We start from the raw sequence: 13,415 nt of genomic DNA, 5'->3' as shown, positions 1-13,415 counted from the left end.
CATGAACAGAGGAAAGAAACAACTTGCTAGGAAGAAAAGTGTCAGTTCAGCAGAACATACACTGAAAATAAAATGAAAAGCAGCATGTCATCTGAAATACCTATTTACTTTTAAACCAATTTTAACATTTCCCTCCACTTTTGGGAATCAAAGGAAGAAACTTTCTCTCACTGAAATGAAACTGCCTTTATCATCTGCAATTCACTGAAATCTAACACAAATCCAGACTTAAAAAAAAAAACTATTAGCAATTTCCCATAAAGTAACATCAGATCTGGAAGATCTGAAATTCCCATTACTAGAGCTTTCTGCCGCAGGTTTTTTCCTATCTTCATAACTATTCCCTTATATTGATGTCATTTATGCACAAACCTGCACAGAAATAAACTAAGAAGCATTAAGAATGCCTGTTACGTTGGCACAAGTCTATAAAGAATTCAGCTAGTTTCAATCTGAAAACAGGCCATCCTCAAAAAAAAAAAACCAACAGAGACTACGTCCAGCCTTCCAAAGTAACAAGCTGAATTAAGACAGCATTCAGTCACTATTATGAAAACCTCACTTTTGATAGTTTTATATTACTTTGCTTTACACTGGAAGAATTAATGAGCCCTATTAGGTACCCTTAACAGGCTGCAGACTGACACTTACCTGTCTGTGCTCTGGTCAACACCACACAGGCAAGAAAAAGCACCCTGCAAACTGATTTTTCTTCCCAATTAGCTGTCTGTAGTAGTTACAGAAAGAATTTCTAAAACAAAAATTCACTTCCCAGCACTTTGAGACGCTTTTTGATTTTGCTTTTTAACACAGGTTTCAAGCAACACTGAAATACTTTGGTTTCTTCTGGGAACATGGGTAATAGTGTTTATGGAAAATAAAGTACTAGCAACTAAGATGGGTAGCAAAATTAGTGGCATGTTTATTAATTCATGTCAGTGACTACCCAGTATTTGGCATCTTCAGCTAAAAAACCCAAACTATTCACCTCAATAGCATTTCAAGTATTCTGCCAAAGAGAAGAATGATTTAATTTTACACCTTCCATGTTAAAGATAAGGAGCTGTGTCTCCAAAGTTGACTTTTGATCTTTGCAGATGATTTAACAGATGGCCTGTGTCAACCTAAAGGTCATAGATTCAAAGAATACCTTGGGTTGGAAAGTACCTTAAAATTACTTATCAGGTTATTTTAGCAACCAACATACACATGAAATGAAGCTCAGTGTAATACACTGACCATAATTCTCTTATAGGTCTTTTAAATGCATTTTTTCACCTGCAGACCTTCAGGTCTCCATGTCTGACAGACCTGCCAATACCCTGTGAGTCAAGTGATGAACTAGAGCAGAAAAAGTAAACAAATTTTCTGGACTCAGTTCACTTCACTGAACTTTTCTAGGTTATTGCTTCTGCATTTTAAAAGTGTACCTATGTTCCAAAGCAGAGCTCCAAAAAGGGAGAGAACATCACTTCAGTTATGTGGAAACAAAGTAAGAAGCCTGCTTAGCTTAGTGCACTTTCAGAAGAGTTTACACATTCTTAAGATCCACAGATTTCAATTGCTAGTGGAACTATCCAAATGAAAACCACTATTATTACTCCCCTTACAAGGATACCTTTGTTATTTCCCTACTCTGCTTTCTGTTTGAAGACTTCAGTGTCTAAATACCCTTGGCTTCTGAATTCAATGCAGTAGGATTACATAGTAAATTAGAGACACCAGTGTGATCAAAATTTGCAAGACACTTGGAGTGTGTGTATTATAGCATACCCTGTAAGGGATGTGCCACCAGAACCCTGCTCTGGTCCATCAGGACTTTTTCAGTCCACCTCAGAATCTACAAGAGTATAGAGACTGGTCTAAAGACTGACTTACACTTCCTGGTACATATGGTTTAATACCTCAGACTGTTCCTCTCTGCAAGACAGATTAGACACTGCATCATGAAAAAAGGGACAAACCCCCACCCCCAAAAACCCACAGGAGTTCTTTCAAAAACAATTTTAAAAAAGAATCCCTTGACTGGATGAAAATCAAGTTTATTTGACTTTCCTACATCCAAGTTAATATAGCTCTGTCATGAAGAAGTATCCAATGATGGAAGGTTAAAACTTTAGACCTAAGGTAACATGCAAAGGCAGGATGCAGTTATTGGCATGTGTACAGATGGATTACATTCAAATACAGAACTATGAGGACTCATCACAACCAGGACCACACGCATGTTCATGTTTTACATGATATATCCAGAAAATAAAAATAAGGCACAACTACCCAGGGTAGGATCCATCTTCACAGGAAATGCAATAGCATGGAAAATTCCGTTTTAAGTACTGCCTAACTTTATTCACACATTTTTAGATAAGAGAAGTTAACCACTATGTGACCAGTTGCTATGAAGATGACTAAACTAATCTTATTAATGCTGCATGAACTGGGCCATGTCTGTTTCTAAAACAGCTCCCACGCACCTCTATTGGCCCAAAGACTGAAATGAAACAAGTGTCTCTACTAATAGGAACCAATGTAACATTTGTGCATCCTGGTAAAAAAGTGCAAGAACTGCAAGCTCCTGAATAGCGCTGCTCTGCATGCATTAACTTATATAACTTCATATATCTGAAATAAAGCTGTTACATAAGCTTGACAAAACCACTAGCAGAACACCAGCACCCCTTCCCAAATGTAAGGGCCTGGACTACAATTAATAAAAGGAAGCACAGGACATGGGATGGTTTAATTCTATCACCTCTCTAGGCCAAAAAATGTCCAAGAACTTTTATCCAACACATGTGAAAAGCAGATGAAGCACAAAACAGCAGAATCTTTTCCCTTCTTCCACTGGCTTACTGACCCAGAAAGATCCCCCAGTGAAATTACAGGCCAGCCACACAAAACTGTTTAATGTAACATTCCAGCAGAGCGCTGTGAAATTGTAACTGAAGACTCAGCATTGCTCCCTACCACACCTCTCCAGATGACAGGTGAGAAAAATCAAAATAATGTGCACTCCTCCTTAGAACACTCATGTGTTACCACACAATCAGGAACATCTCTTCCCAAAAACTTTTAAGTAATCCCTTGGACACATGGCTCTCAAAGAAACTTGACATGAAAGTGTTGTCCACAACCATCAATTTGGTAGTGGTGAGAGATGAAGGGCCAAGACATAGGTGCATCTGAACTAGTCTCATCTATGAACTAATTAAGTTTATAGAAAAATCTTCATGACAACTAGGGCAATTTTTAAACACTACTAAGCATCTCACTTAGGTCAGGGCTTAAACTTTGAATGCTTTGGCTATCAGTTCCTAACACCTTGCTTAGAGAATACATTTGTATGCTGAAATGTCACCATCCACACTCAGAATGAGGATAAGGACTGAAATTCCTCATGGTGTCTCAAAGGAGTGCTTCAGGATGCTAAAAAAGCTTATGCAAAGCAGCTTTGTTCTACCCCTTGCTGTGCAGTCACCCTCTGTTGGCTCCCCAACAGTGATGAAACCACTGCCAAGACATTTCCAAATGAAAAACCCTACTCCAAAATTGGCCAATGCAGGAAGAAGAAGGGAGAAGAGTTTTTCTGCCATGTCCATGGGATGGAACAACTCAAAATGTCTACCAACCACCAGGGCCAGTGCAGCCAAGGAAGAGGGAACACACCACTAGGGACAGTGCAAACAGGATCTGACTCTTCCATCTTTGCCCTATATTATATCACCTCAAGTCTGCTCAGGATGACAGAGCAAAAGCTCTCCTGAATCCAATAAATAAGATGGGTGATGCTGAATTTGGACAATTCAGCATCAGTTCTACTGTTGTCTCAACCAGCTGATAATGTGCAAGTGTAAATGAGTCCTGAATTCCTGTACTGCTACTCTGGAAATGCAAAAACCCAGTAACACTGACTCACTGCTTTAGCAGTAAACTTAACTTTTTTGTTTAAACATGTTAGAAACAACTACTGTAACTTAAAGACACAGCCTTGAGTTGAAAAGCATGAATTTTACCAGAGGTTTCTTTTACAAGCATGTGTTTTATTTTATTCACTGCATTAGTTCAAAGACAGCATGAGCTTGGATTTTTTTTTCAAGTTCATCCCCCTATTCCCCTTGTGGATTAGACCTTGAAAGTTGGACATAAATCTGATTTTGAGGCACATGAAAAATACATGGAGGTAAAAGAAAGCTACTTCAGCAACTTCTAACCAGGACACCAGCGTTCTTTCTGTATAAACAGTGCATTCACATCTATTATTTGCTTTATTTTTTCATGCAAAATCCCAGTCCTGTTAAAAGGAATACTTAAAGACCGTTTGCAGTCCAGAAATGGAAGTCAGCAGCTTCTAGGAGCACATCAATGTTTTATCCCCTGAAGCTCCAACCAGCTACAGCTGCTGCCACAACTGGAGTGAACTCTCACATGAACATAGCAACTTCAAAATTAAACCCAAAGCAATTTGTAACTTCTTGCTTAATTCTTCACTTTCATTCAAGATTTCTGGGACCTGCAGTTCAGATAACCTGAATTTTCACAGTAAGTTACATGAACTGCACTAGTTAAAGGCTGTGGGCAAGAGTACCTCCCTGGTTTTCCTCATACTAAGCTTTACAAAGCCATTAAAGTTTTGACAGCTGCAAGTTCACAAGTTCTTTTAATTAGGATATCAAGAAATGCTACCATATCATGAAAAAACTGACAGAACTATTCAACCCACCCAAAATGCACCCAGAAGCTAAATATTCCCTTAATGAGAGTATCATAAGCATGTTTTGCTTTTCAGAGTGAAAGTTAGAATCCCTAACACTCTTCAAATTCAAATCCAACATCATGAACAGAAAAGCTGAAGATATTTCTTCTTTTAATCTTTAATTTAAGCAAGTTAAAACATCTTTTATTCTGATTTGCTCATGGGCAAAGACTACTAAATTGACTTGGTTTCCCAAAGAGCTTAAGCCCCATCTATACTTTTTTCTACAACAGCAGCATTTTCAAGTTTAGCAATACAATCCCTAGGATTGTAGAAAAATTCTTCCAAGTAGAATTTTTCTAGTAGAAAGTTCTTCCAATGAAGAAACTTTTCTAGTAGAAAAGTTCTTCCAATGCCAAGCAAGAGAAATAAAACACAGAAGCAGCATCTAGATACAAGGGGAGTGATGCTACTTCAGCATATTCACTTCTCTAGATTTTGGTATCTGCATTCACCAATATGCTTTAGTGCCACCTGGAATCTTCCCCCAGCCTGGTGCCAATCTTACAGCTTTATTTGATCCTTTAACCAAACAAGAACACCCTATTTCCTTCACAGAACACACTCTATATATTCAGGGAAAGCAGCCTACACAAGACCTCTGGAGATATCCTGAGGATGAAGGTAAGTACTCAGAAAAGAAAAATATTCTAACACAAATGAAATGTCAATTAACTACTGGACACTGAACAGTCAGATTAATTTATCACTCAAAGACTAAGACAGCTGAACAGTGACTCAATATCCTCCTTCTGTAATACAGAGTGCTACAAAGACAACTGTCCAGTAACGGTTGTCACTTAAACAACAAGCTTTAAAAAAGCATGACCAGCTTGACTTTTCTGAGACTCATCTTAGAAAACGAAGAAAATAATCATTTGAATGCGAAGATTTCACCAATTCTCACCTATATAAGTTTAATAAATTACCTTCATTTTTATTGAGGTACATGCAAAAATATGTTTCAGAAAAGAAATTAGAAACTCACCAAAGCCATGAAATTTCAGTGCAAAAAGCCTTCCCAGTGAAGCCTGAAGTGGCTATTAAGCTAATGCCATCTTTCTTTCCCATTTCCCACTCCCAAAGACAATTTATATTTTGGAGACTCCAGAAGCTGAGTTTTGCCACATTGTCCTTTTACAAATCACACACACAGAGCAATCACACATTTTTTAGGCACAGGTGCCTCTGGTGTCTCAACTGAACAGAATTAATGCCTTCTGGAACTCTTCTATTTTGTTGGACAACAGTACAAAAATCAAGACTGCCTAACAGAATAAGACACCTTCTTCCAAGTGCAACACTCACCCTAGTTTAATGAAAAAAAAGCTCAATTTAAAAAAAGAGCTCATTAAAAAAAGATCCAAACCTACTATTTTCTCTGTGATTTTCAAAATAATATTTTTTAAATTCTATTTCAATGCTTCTTGAATGAAGACTCAAACACATGAGAGGAGCAGATTTGAGTGCCTTTCAGAATTCTACTGCAGTTGCATGTGACAACTATGGGGCAAGTCTGTCTCAAAGATTTAGCAGCAGTTGTTAATAATACTGTTTCCAAAGGGTGACTAGTCTACATTTTTACACTGAAGTGATCATCAGCTGAGCAGTGCCATAAGGGCACTAGTATGTACTTGCAAACAGAGTTTAAAAAACCCATTCAAGCAATATGTCACAGTTAAGGGACACAGTGTCCTTCTGAAATGACCCTTCCTTCAACTGCTGCTTTCTCTTTCATTTTCTTTGTCCCTTTCAAGAGAGGGCCAACACACAGTAACTCACCACAGTATTTGCAGCATCCATTCCTTCCTACAAGTTCTTTCTCTTAACTACCAATCTATCTGCCAACAGTTTTCTCCTGCTGCAACAAGTGCCTCAACTCTCACCAAGTGTTACTTTACTAAGAATTACTGAACACATACTGTCAAAACTAATCCCAAAGCAAGACTGCAAACAGCACTGATAGGTTATAGTTACACAAAACTACAGTGATACTTCTCTGCCCTACGCCTACTCAAGGGATTTAAAGCATAAAGTTTCAAAGAAACCAAGCTATTTAAAATGCAAGCTCAGAATTTAAAATGGTATTTATTACAGCATTACACGATAAAGCCCTTAAGAAAAATACCCTGCTGAGACACAGACTGAGAAATCAATTTACTTAAGACCTGAATTTAAGTCTTCTATTCTTGTCAGTAACGTTTAGGGTTCCACACCTACTTTTGTCAAGACAGTCTTATTACCATTCCAAAAAGTAAAGTTACTGCTATGCCAAATGGCACAGAAATTAACTTAATTTGAAATGCCTTGAAATCTATAACAAGACCTCTCAGGTGGTTTCACTCAATGTTCACTACCTACAATAATTTTTTTTTTTAATTACACATTTGGATAACCTATAAAGCCTTCTTCTAATGAGGGTGAGATCAGCACCACATTACAAATTTTTATTATCTCTGTAAATAATTCATTCCTGGATGCATGGGGCTACAACTTCAATAAGGGAGGGAAAAAACCCCAACCCCACTGCATTCTAACCTCCAGCCTTACAGTTAGGAGTACAAGTTAAACTTCACAATTCCCAAATCCAGAAGAGGGGAAGACTGGACCAGTGCAATTTAAAGAACAAAAATCTTGTACAAGTATTAGCATCATTGCTTTCCGTTATGCCCTAAAAGGCATCCAGTTTCCCATAGTGAAAAACATCTGCAGGTGTTTCCTATTAAAAAAAAAAAAAATATATAAATAAGTAAATACATAAATCCCATGGGTTTTTCAGACTTTGAATCTTTTTTCCACAGACACTCTCATACATAAAAGATTCTGAATTATTCTTGTCTGCCTTCAATATCCTATCTCTCCAATTCCAATCTGGGAAACTGAAATCCCTAGTCAGTAACCAAGCCATTAGGGATTAATTTATAGTTATAACTTGCATTTTTGCAAATTATAAATTTGCATTTTTGAAGCAGAGCATCAAAGCCAAGTGTAGCTGGTACTCAGTTCAGCTATGCTAAAGTTCTTTGGGTTTTGTTCTGAAAATAAGTTATATTTAAGTACAGCAGGAGGGCATACTGGATGAGGCAGACACAGGGGAAAAAAGTAGGTGCCAATCTATGACTGAAGTCATATTAAGACAACTGCACCTGGCACAACTACTGAGTAACTAAAATAATCAAGCATTAATGGGTTGAGAAGTTCAGTATTCAGTCACATATTATTTGTATCAGAAGAATATATAAACTTTCATATTGTGCCTCTAGAAGAGAGCATTAGCCCTTAGAGCACATGCAAGCAGTCTGAAAAGACACATTTAGTTTTTTATGTTGGTCATTAAGAAATGCAGATCTCTCATTAATGTTACCTTTACCATCTCTTTTATCAAACACATTTCACTAAACAGAGTTCAGTGAACAATTTTCTGCTATTTGGATTTGGATTAAAGCTGTAACAAAGAGCCCTCCATCAAGTACACACAGAGAAGGATCCTTTGATGGATGTTTGCTTGTCACAGCCAAAAGGAAGAAGTGATACTGCACAGCCAGCTCACTGTACCTTCTACAGCTGTCCCTCACAGACAGGAAAAGACTCCTACATGTCATCACCCCTCGGAGCTGCATGAGCAGTGACAAACTCCTCCTTTGTAGGAGCCAGAAAGAACAGAGAAAGACAAACATGGCTGATGGGGACAAACACCCTGAGCTGCTGCAACTTCTAGGGGCACTTCCATCTAGACCAACACTGACATGGACCTTAAATTCCTGGTAGGAACCCCCTTACTAAAACAGCAGGTCTGTTCCTGCCACCACCACAGCTTTGTTTTAGCTGTCTCTAAACTCTCCATCCTTTTGGTGACAACAGCTGAAGTTATCAAATGTAACCTACTACTTATTATTTTCTAGAAGACTTAGCTTTCAGTTACATGGACATCCAGCAAGTCTGTCAAAACAGTAGCAGAAAAAATAACCTGAACTCAAATTCTGCAGTTCAAAGCAGACTTTACTGTAAACTGTAAACTTTAGAGTTTACAGCTGAACTCTTAAGATTGGTAACTAGTCTGAGCAGTAGGTAAGCAAGAACACAATATGGAGAGCTCTACCTCTGCAAATCACAGAAGAATGAGTTTAAAAGCATCTTTTGCCACAGGTGACAAGAGCTGGCCTATGGTGCTCCTGTGCTCATTTTCAAGAAGGGCCAGTGGACACAGGGAAGAGACCACCAGGCCACGTACTCCACCTCCTCACAGATACAACTTAAACTGCATAAATGTTTGGAGCCATCTCTAGCAAAATGAAATCAGATAAAATTTTAAGAACCTTTCAAGGAAACTAATCCATCCTCACATCTCACCACAGGGCAATTTCTGTTTGTGCACACATAATTTTTTTTATTCTCCTTTTTTACTCTCCTGCCCTTCATTAATCAAATCCCCACTTTGCATTTCCCAGGCACTCTTCTCTGCCATTCTGCCTCCAGGCCTACTAACATCAATCTCCCCTCCAGTGGAGTGTTACAGATTCACTGGTCCATAAGGTTGTATGCCAAGGTGCTTTTGCAACTCTTTTCCACAGCTGGCATGCAACAGATCCCACAGATTTGACACTGAGCATTTCAAGTTTAGGAGGAAAAGATACATCCATTTAATAGAATTAAGGGATGACTATATGAACAAGAAGAAGAAAAAAAAAAGTCAAAGGGTGAGGCAGGAACTTTTTCACCTATTCCAAATCACATATACCACTTCAAACATGCTTCTTGGCATGTTATGTAAGCTATTGAATAATCAAGGGTCACAAATTCTTGTCAAATTCTTGTACTTCACACCAACAAAATTTTTGCCAATATTATGTGAAGAGCTATTCCATAAACAGGCAAGCTTAAACCACATGTCCTCACAATCTTTTCAAGTCAGTCTATTCCACTTCCTGAGAAGTGTCCCAAACTAGCTATAAAGCTACATATAATATCCAAGAGTAGAAAAATATTTTACTTCAGTTGCTTAGTAGCATATGGTTTCTAAAACAGATGCTGGCACCCTGACACGCTACAGAAACAATTAAACATGCTATGCAGAGCTTTCAGCATGATGTTCATGTTCTCTGTGCATCTTCTCCTTGATCTTTCAGACTTGCTTCCCACCCCAAAAAATACCAGGATCACTAGTTTCTCAAGTTCTTTGCTCTCTTCCTCCAACTTACCAAAATAACAAGACACAACATATTATCTCTCATTTACTCATACTTGTTTTATTATTGTGAAAAGTTTTGCCAAAAACAACGGCTCTACATCTTGCTCTTAGGGACAACCCAACCAGACATGTTGGTCTTCTAGAATCTGGGTGTGAGATGCTGAGCTAACACAGCATTCCTACACCTGGCATGTGACAGTGCAGTGCACAGCAAGCTTAGAGAGCACAGGTGAAGGTGCTACCACAGAAGCCCAATCTAGAGGGCACCCAATGTGCTGAAGCCATCCTACCTTAGCACAGAAAGAGATCCCTGCGCTCATACCAGCACCTTTCTGGCCAAGCACAAAAGCCATGGTTTTCCACAGGCCATAAATTAACTCAGTTACCCAAGAAAACTGAACACAAAAGTCTCCCACCTACAAAGATGTTGTGTACCATGCTAAAACACTCTCTTTGCAACCATACTGCAGTAAATAATTTTTTAGCTTCCATCTTTTACTATGGAGTTAAGTACACACTTCAAGGCTTTTTAAGCACTCGGACAAAACAGGACATTGATGGACAGAGAGGAGAGGGAACCAGACACTTCTTCAACACATTTCTCCTTCTGACTGTCCCAACCTCCCAACTGGCTGGTTTTGAGCCAGCTCTTTAGCATTTCACAGTACATGCATGTCAAGCTTAAGCTGAGTAAATAAGCAAAGATGTTGAGCCATAACAACAGAGTTCACTCTCTAAACATCTGTCAATACTAAAGCTACATAGACAAACTTCTGCTCCAATACTGCTAAATTCAGGTCCCATCTACTAATTCACTTGAATTCTACTCTTGGAATACCATCTGAGTACCATTCTCTGAGTGGTACACAGGCCATAGCATCACCTCCCTTAAGTGCAAGACAGAAGCAATCCAAAGGGAAAAGTCACTTTTACTCACTTCAGCAACTCAGCAGAAGTGAGCAGTTTGAGGCAGTATTGTGAAGAGACACATGAACTACTCAGTATCTTTAATTCCATGAGGGAATAGCAGCTACTTGAATTGTATTTTTGAAAAATCCAAAGCTGTGATGCTTACAGCAGTTTACATACAAATCTAACTGGCTTGTAAAGAAGCTGTAATGCACTACTTACTTGAAGTTATTCCTGTTAAACAGGTTGCTTTTCTGGAATTTCTAAACTACACCTTTCACTCCACTCAATGTTTTCCTTGGTCACTGTAAACAGACCTCATCAACAGTCCTTCTGGCCAAAACAGTATTTCCAAGTAGTTTTAGAAAATAAATCCCTTTAGTAACTCCAGACAGTGCAGGATTCAATGCCTATACATTCTGCTTTTCAAACAGAAAGCAAATAAGAAGAATCCCTAACGTCCAAATAATACCATAGATGGACAAAAGAAGTAATTTACGTGAACCTAAAAACGTACTTCAAAATACAAACTGTCAAGAAAAACACGTAAACTGGTTACCACTTTTGCATGGTGTCTCATTAACAACTTACATATTGAAAGGTAATTCTGCAGTGTTATTTTCTACTTTTATAATAAACTCTTGCAAGCTTCAGTTAATCCATGTCTTGCTATGGAAAACATAAACAACACAGAGCTAAGTAATCAGAGTCTTATCTGAATGTCTTGCACTGGAAATAGACCTTTCAGTTCAAATAACTTCAGCAATCTTTCTGGAACACTGAAACAGAGACACTTCCCATCTTTCAGCATCCCAGAAAAAAGCCACACAGTATTTCAGCAATCCAAAAACACACTGCACTGTTAAGAGTACACTTAGACTCATTCCACTGAAGGACATTTAAAACCTAAGTAATAGCACCACCAGTAACATAATCTTTCATTTTTAAGTTGTCAACATCTCAAAGGATTCCTTTCAAAAGCTATCCACCTACTCCTAAGTTCTCTCCACTCAGAACACTTCTTTAAAATAGCAACACACCCATTCAAAGTATCCCACTGTTCTGACTTAAACAACATTTATGCTGACAGAAATGATCTTTACCCTCAATTGCACTTATGTCATACAAGATAGTCTCGTATGACGCTAAGTAGACTAAAACACTTAATTCCCACTTACACTTTGGAAAGTTCTTAGCAACCAACAAAAACCAAAACCAGAAAAACTGGCAGGTTCTGAGCGAGATTTTGCCAAACGCGTTTACCAGCAGTTAAAGCTCACCCAACCACTGCTACGCTCCCAAACCATTACAGTTCCAAGCAGCCGCCTTGCCGAGCAGCCCCAGCGAGAGCCCCGCGCGCAGCCCGGGCCACAAGCGGGGCAGGCGGGGAGGGCTCCGCCGCACGGCCCGGCCTCCCCGCCCGCCCCGGGCCCCGCGCTGCGGCGGCGGGAGGCCGCGCACCGCCGGCCCCGGCCCGGAGCCGCCCGAGCAGCGCCCGAAGCCCCCGCACGGCCGGGAGCGGCCGCCAGGCCCGCGACGCCGCGGAGGAGCCGCCGCCGGAGCGCTGCTCCCGTGGAAGCGGGGGGGCGGAGATCACGGCGCCGTCCGGGCCGTACCTCGGCAGCGCGTCCCCCGCCACAGGCCCCGGGTGCCTCCGCTCAGGCGGGAAAACCTCCGCTCGCCACCATCACCGACGCTTCAAGATGGCGGACATGGCGGCTCCGGCGAGCCCTCCTCTGCCTCCGCCCACCTGCCAATCACCTCGTCCCGGTACCGCCCTTCTCCCCGGATCGCCCCTTCCTATTAGGCGCTGTGCAGATCTCGGTCTCTCATTGGTCGTCTGGCCAATGTCAGTCACCCGGCTGCGCGACTGCGACAGGGTGGGACGCGGACGGCGGCGGGCTATCGGCTTCCGGTTGGCCAATCAGCGCATGGGGCGGGTGCACCTCGATTCCCACCTTCCCAGCCTAGCAACAAGGTAACGTCACCCTGACAGGCGTCTCCCTCGGCCAATAGAGAAAGCAGATTCCTTTTAAAAATAAACCCCTTCTGTCCAATCCGGAGCCGATGTGCTCGGAGGCCGCGGCGGGGTGGGGCGGGAGCCAGCGGTGGCGTCCGTCCCGCAGCTTCACCCGCCGCGCCTCGCCATTGGCCAGCGCTCGGGGCCACGCCCCCGGGGCGCGCGCGGGCGCCAAACTGCCTGACAACAGGGCGGCGGCGCGCGAGGGGCCGCGGGGGGGCTGGGGCTTCCCTCGGTGTCGGAGCGCTCGCCTGGTGCAGCGGCGGGACTCTCCTGTTCCTGCAGGTCCCCGTGCCCGTCGGGCCTCCAACCGCGTAAGATGCGGCAGAGTGTGTTTTATAAAACCATAGGATCGTTAAGGTTAGAAGTGACCTACTTTAAAGTGATCAAGTCCAGGCGTCAACCAGCAACACCGCCTTGCTTATCACTAAACCATGTCCCCAAATTCCACCTGCCTTTTGAATACTTTCAGGGATGTTGATTGCATCGCTTCTTGGGAAGCCTGTTCTTAATTCATGACAATTTCTAAAGTGAAGGCATTTTTC

The 13,415-nt window shown here is 41.1% G+C and overlaps 1 protein-coding gene across 1 annotated transcript in view; it reads right to left on the bottom strand.

Moving 5' to 3' along the window:
- Positions 1 to 12,592, bottom strand: part of PPP6R3 (protein phosphatase 6 regulatory subunit 3) — a 51,681-nt gene extending 39,089 nt beyond the window's left edge. Inside the window, exon 1 of the mRNA XM_059474809.1 lies at positions 12,467 to 12,592. The gene's annotated coding sequence lies outside the window, so the exon portion shown is untranslated. The remainder of the gene's footprint in view (positions 1 to 12,466) is intronic.
- Between the last annotated feature and the right edge of the window lie 823 nt (positions 12,593 to 13,415).

This window comes from Ammospiza nelsoni, chromosome 6 (genome assembly GCF_027579445.1).
Source record: "Ammospiza nelsoni isolate bAmmNel1 chromosome 6, bAmmNel1.pri, whole genome shotgun sequence".
Taxonomy (NCBI): domain Eukaryota; kingdom Metazoa; phylum Chordata; class Aves; order Passeriformes; family Passerellidae; genus Ammospiza; species Ammospiza nelsoni.
This window is presented reverse-complemented; position numbering and strand designations above follow the sequence as displayed.